This window comes from Phalacrocorax aristotelis, chromosome 13, assembly GCF_949628215.1.
Source record: "Phalacrocorax aristotelis chromosome 13, bGulAri2.1, whole genome shotgun sequence".
Lineage (NCBI taxonomy): Eukaryota > Metazoa > Chordata > Aves > Suliformes > Phalacrocoracidae > Phalacrocorax > Phalacrocorax aristotelis.
In genome coordinates, this window is record NC_134288.1 from 14,043,695 (window position 1) to 14,049,694 (window position 6,000).

Consider the following 6,000-nt stretch of genomic DNA (forward strand, 5'->3'; position numbering starts at 1 on the left):
ATGTAACTGTTACCTTTTTCTCTGCAACACGTGTTACCTGAGTCTGTGCCTTAAGTTACTATCTACTCCTCAGTGAGCTGTTAAAGTTGTAAGGTCAATGAGTCTGGAGATATACTAAAATGCCAAAATTTTTTCCCATTTGAACAGATTTTTTTTTCACTTTCTGATTCACATTCAAAATGTCAGCTCTGATTAATAACAACTGAAGGTGTTTCAAGCCCATTTCTACAAGCTGTTGCAAACAGACAGGGCTACCTGTGTAGTAGGTTTGATCCTCATTGTCAGAAGCGCTGTTCTTTCAGTGAGTCATGGCTGATTACAGGGGCACCTGAATATTTTTATTTTCCCTGTTTTTAAACCTGGGAGTGCAGTCTGCAGAGTTTTTTTGACTGAGAGCCACTAGAGAGCACTATGTGATTGTATCTTTTCCAAAATAGGGTGTGGTAGCCAAATATAGAACTACAATGCAAAGTTATATATATGAAAGGCTTTCTTCACAACTTTTCTAAAGAATCCTCTGCGTTTTGCACAAAATAGAGTATATTAAGCCAAGATTTTAGCACTTCTGGCATTTCTTTTTGCACAATTATTGCTCTAGGTGAGGACTTCTTACATCAACATTTAATTCTTGCTCAGTAAAATTTCACATGGATCTGTAATATAGCCAGGAAAAGTCCACTATATAATTGATGTATGCGCTATTTTTACCATAAAACTGAATGACGATGCTTTGAGGCATGCTGTATAGATAACTTTTGGTGAATCTAGTTACATTTTAGCTTAGTTCTTAGAAAAACTTTTACCTCAAATCACCATGAACGGAGTGGACCTATGTAAAATACATAAATAAGCAAACTCTTAGAAGTGGTGATTTAAAGGGAAAATGCTGCATGAACGAATCTGCTCCTTTCTTCCTGATCCTAGTATTTGATGTTTCCTTATCTGATCAACACTGTACTTTTGTAGATCTCATATGGCCCATCTCCCATATTGCCCAGAAAATAAAATTGCGTTATCTTTCTCTTTTGAACTATCTGTGCCTTGAGGTGTTTTGGGGTTTATTTCTCTCTTTTCATAGTGCCTTCTGAAATCAGCTCTCAGAGACCTTGGCATGTTTATGCATTGTCCTTTTAGAGCTCTTCTGGGCTTTTTGGGAGGACTTTCCAACCAAGTCATTGGATTCTTTGAGCTTATTGTACAAGCAGAAGGTGGAAAGGCTGGAGCTTAAAACTTCACAGTGATTGGAAGAAAGCATATTCTTAGAAGATAGGGAGCAGCCCAGAAGTCCAAAGTTTTCATCATCAGGTCTGCAGTTCTATTTACAGCAAGCGATTAGTGCAGCTGTGGTCAGCAAAGGGATTGTTGCAGAACGGTGTCTCCTTACTTAATAAATCGGTGCTGGGAGGCAGAGCGGCTTATTATACTGAAGGGAAATTTTACTACTCCTGTCAGTATTATTGAGTCAGAGCAGCTGTGGGGGAATCAACAGGATTCTGAAGAGATTAAATGTTAGGGCCAGCTGTGTAAATGGAACACGTGGTGATGTGAAAGACCCTACCCATGGCAATGGTATTCATCACGTGAGAACCTAAATAGATCAGATGAAAATACTGAAATTGTGACCTGTTTCAGACTTTATCATTAATGACTCTTTATGACTCTTAAAACGCATTATGAAATCAATGGAGCTTTTGATGTTTTAAGGTGTGCAGGCAAATATGTGAAAATTCATTAATATAGAAAGGTTTTTAGATAAAAATGAAAATACAGCCTTAATTTCCCGAGAAAGTAGCTATCCAAACGATGTCTAATGGACACCTACAAAAGTAGGTGATGCTCTATCACTCACAGGGCCAGCAAAGAAACAGTTTCCCATCCTCTGAAAATTGCTGAGGATGCTGGAGGGGCTTTTGTCCAATCTGAATTATCTCCAAATCTTTAAAATATTTGCAGTGTGGGGTTAAGAGAAGAAGTGATGGTCAATTTAAATATTTTTAAATCTCGTTCAGATTACTTTCTATGAATTTTCTCACCTGCTTTCTAGGACTTAGCACGAGTAATTTCTAGGAATTTTCCTGACTGCTTTCTGGGAATATTCCATGATGCTTTCTGGGAATTTCTCTGATGTGTTTTAGAAATGCCCTCAGGTGCCTTCTAGGAATTCCCCTGGGGAAGCTTCCAGGAATTTCTCCAAAGCTTTCTAGGAATTTTTTGGGTGCTCTCTGGGAATGTCCTGATGCTCTCTAGGAATTTTTCATGTGCTTCCTAGGAATTTTCTCTGTACTTTTTTGCAATTTCTGGGAAATTCTGGAGTTTTATGGTAATTCCCTGGGGCATTCCAGGAACTCCAGTGTTCAATGTATTTCTAGGAATTCCTGCGACTGCACTACTGTACGTAGAGCATTCCCGTGAATCCCTGTCATTTAATATACTTCTCCAGGATATTCTAGAAATTTGGAGGAAGGGGCTGCCTAGAATTTTGCTAAGAACTCCTGCAGCTTGCTAGGGTTTTTCTCAGGCTTTCTCAGATTTCAGGTTGAAAAGTCCTGTTAGAAATTCTGGGAGTTTTGTAGTTTTTTCTAGGAATTCTTGACGCTGTTTAGGAATTCTCCAAGTCTCTTCTGAAATTCTGGGGTCTATAAACTTTTTAAGACTATTTGGGCTTTCTAGTTTTCCTGGCCTTTCTATAGGACATCCTGGATCAAGAACCTTCCTAGGAATACCTAGATTGAGACTTATGCTATGATTTACTGTATTGAGAAATTTTCAAAGAATTTCCTAGAACTTTCTTGGAATTAATTGATCTAGAACTTTTCTAGGAGTTTCCCTGGCCTTTGTAGAAATTGCTGAATATATAACCTTTCTAGGAATTCCTGGAAAGAGACCTTTTCTAGGGTTTATTGGACGTACAGTCTTGCTTGGAATTTTCTCACCTTTTATGGGTATTCTTGGATCTAGAACCTGAGGTACTTCCTGTGCTGTTCTAGGAATTTCCCCTCCTAAGTTTAGAACTTTCCTAGGTATTTTCCCCGGTTTTCTAGGAAATCTTGGATCTGGACTCTGTCTAGGAATTGCCTGCAAAAATTCTTACAGGAACTGCAGTAGTTCCTCATGTCCCATATGCCCTGATTTTGCTTCAAGGCCTAGAAATGGATTTTACCATTTTTTCCTATCAGAGATAAGCACCTATTGTATGCATAATTGAGTAGCTGTAGGCATTCTGCAAAAAAAATGTGCTTTGCTCGAAGTGCTTGAATTTCTGTTTTAAAATCAGTTACCACAAAAGTGATTTTTCTCTCTCTTAAAATTCACTTCATTATACATTGCTCCCAGGAGCGATAATAAAACAGCTTCCTGAGTGCAGTCTGCATTCCTCCCTTCCTCTGACTCTTGTGTCCCTCTCACAAAGCCTTCTTCCTCACAACCTCTTCAGTGCAGCATTTTTAACAGGATTTCAAAATCATTTGACTGTAGCTGGCACCCCTTTAAACCTGCACACTATTAACATTCCCCTGCCCTCCATAAACAACAGCATCAATCTATTCTCTGAAAAATATTACCTTCTCCTGGCACCTTCCTTGCCTGCTTGAACCACAAAGACGAGTGACTAGATGAGGAAAAGCCATCAATTTACCTGACTGTAAACCCTGCAGCACCACCTTCTTCCACCAAAGAGCCACCCCATCCACTGAAGAACTAGCCGTTCCTGCCCAAAGGATGCTGTCAGTACAGAGCCCCTTTCATCCGTGTGGGACATAAGACATCAGGTGATGTGTTGTGGGGTACAGCAGGGCAGGGTTTTCCTCTGGGCCGGAGTCTGAAGGGCTGGAAGTTTCTCAAAAGGGAGCAGACAAGGAGAAAGATAGGAGATAATTGCAGGATGCCATTCCTGTCGTTCGGAGAACTATAGGAGAAGTTCTGAGAAATGAACATCGCTGCTAATTTTGGCTGCCCCAGGTCTTGAATCTGTCCAGAGTCATCTAGATACACAGAGATTTTCAGAGATATCACTGATGCAAGGAAGTCCAAAGCTGCCTGAAAAGACATTATGTAAAGGACTGGGAGTTTCCACTGACTCTGGTGAATGTCAGCACTCTGTGCAGTAACAGAACTAGTCCACTTACTGCAACGCAGTCACACCTGAGGAGGAGCACAGGCAGTTAGACTGTGTACAGTGACTTGACAATGACTTTAGGACCTGGCAAGTCTGTCCTTCTGATCTCTTCTCCCCTGTGACCAACAACACGACCCGAGGGAACGGCAGGGAGATGTGCCAGGGGAGGGTTAGGCTGGGTATTAGAAGAAGGTTCTTCCCCCAGAGGGTGGTGGAGCCCTGGAACAGGCTCCCTAGGGAGGCATCACGGCACCAACCTGGCAATATTCAAGAAGCACTTAGACAAGGCCCTCAGAGCCCTGGTGTGAATTTGGGGTGTCCTGTGCGGGGACAGGAGCTGGGCTCGATGGTCCTTGTGGGTCCCTTCGGCTCAGGACATTCTATGATTCTATAATTCTGCCAGTGAGAGAAAGTTTTGCCAGTGAGAAAAGAGGAGCAGATATTTCAAGTTAACTGACGGGAAGAAGAATATAACACTATTAAGTGTTAATGCATAATAATACTGCAGGTAATACACCCTTTGAAGTCACATGTCACAATTAGAAAAGTATCAGCATGAACTAGAAAAATTACTCCTGTGGACCTCATTAGTGAATATATGAACTCTTTCACATAGCATAATACACGCAAAGGCAAGTTATAAAATGTTTACTCTTGTCCTGCTGCCAAACACTTGGAGCCAAAAACTTAATTGGACTTAAAAAAAAATGTTTATATATTTCCCTTTAAGGCACTGGAATTAAACTGCTGTAAGATTCATGGCTATTCTCCTCAATACTGGGTTAACTTTTGTGGTCTAAGTTCATGTTGAGAGTAAGTCCAGTCCCAGAATGTTCTGTTGCGGAAGTGATTATATTTTTCTAGAAGGAGAACAATACTCAAGACATGCAGGACACAGGGACAGTATGGTGTTGTCTGATCAGTGGAATATGCCAGGGCTACCTGAAAATTTCTAATCTCACTAGCTTTCTTTTAGCACAAAAAAAAAAGAAAAAGAAAAAGAAATAGGAGAAGGATTTTGATGATTCTGTCAATGTGATTCATAAATGTGCATACTTTTGCCAGGGTCTTTTACTAAGCGAGGTGCAACCTGCAGATACATGTGTTTTGCATGAGTTGGTGCTGGTCCTTAATGATCCCAGTAATAGGGGCACTCAGTTGCTGTAAGTATCACTTAAAATGGTATTTTTTAGAGCTAATACTATAAGCAAAGATTAATACAGATAACCTTATGTCCCTCTAGATGCTAGGAATCCCAAGTGGTGTAGCACCTGCCTGCTGTGCAGGACCCATCCATAGAAGAAGCTCTGCCATTTTGATCATTCAAGCTATTACAGAATTTTCTTAAAAGAAAACAATTCTATTCATCATTTCTACTGTCAAACTGAAAGGATGCTGGCGTGAGAACTGCTTGCTGACTTTTAGATAAAGGCAAGGCCATGCAGGAGGTGCAATCACTGGTGCTGAGTGGGAGCTGCCTGCAGGCTCCACTGTTACCATCAGCTGGCTGAGCTTATCCTGCGGGCAGGGAATTTGTGCAGCACAGCACATGCCTGGAAGCCACACTGTACATGCAGCACAGCCAGCACGGGCCCGGCCCTACTGAGGCTGCCTGTTGTGTGGATCTCTAGCTCCTTGATGTACAATTGTCTTCCAGTCAGGATCACTACGTGTGTGTCCTTCCTAGAGCTCAGTGGAAAACTGGAGAACTCTACCTCCCAAGTAAGCTATGAACTGGGGTTTGAGACTGTGTGGACCATAAAGGCTCCCACATCCACACTGTTGCTGCTTGAGAAATGTTAGAGCATTTAAATGTCTCATATATCTAATGGAATGAGGTTGTTGGCTTCTAGCTTAACATTCAATAAATGAACTTTGTACCTACT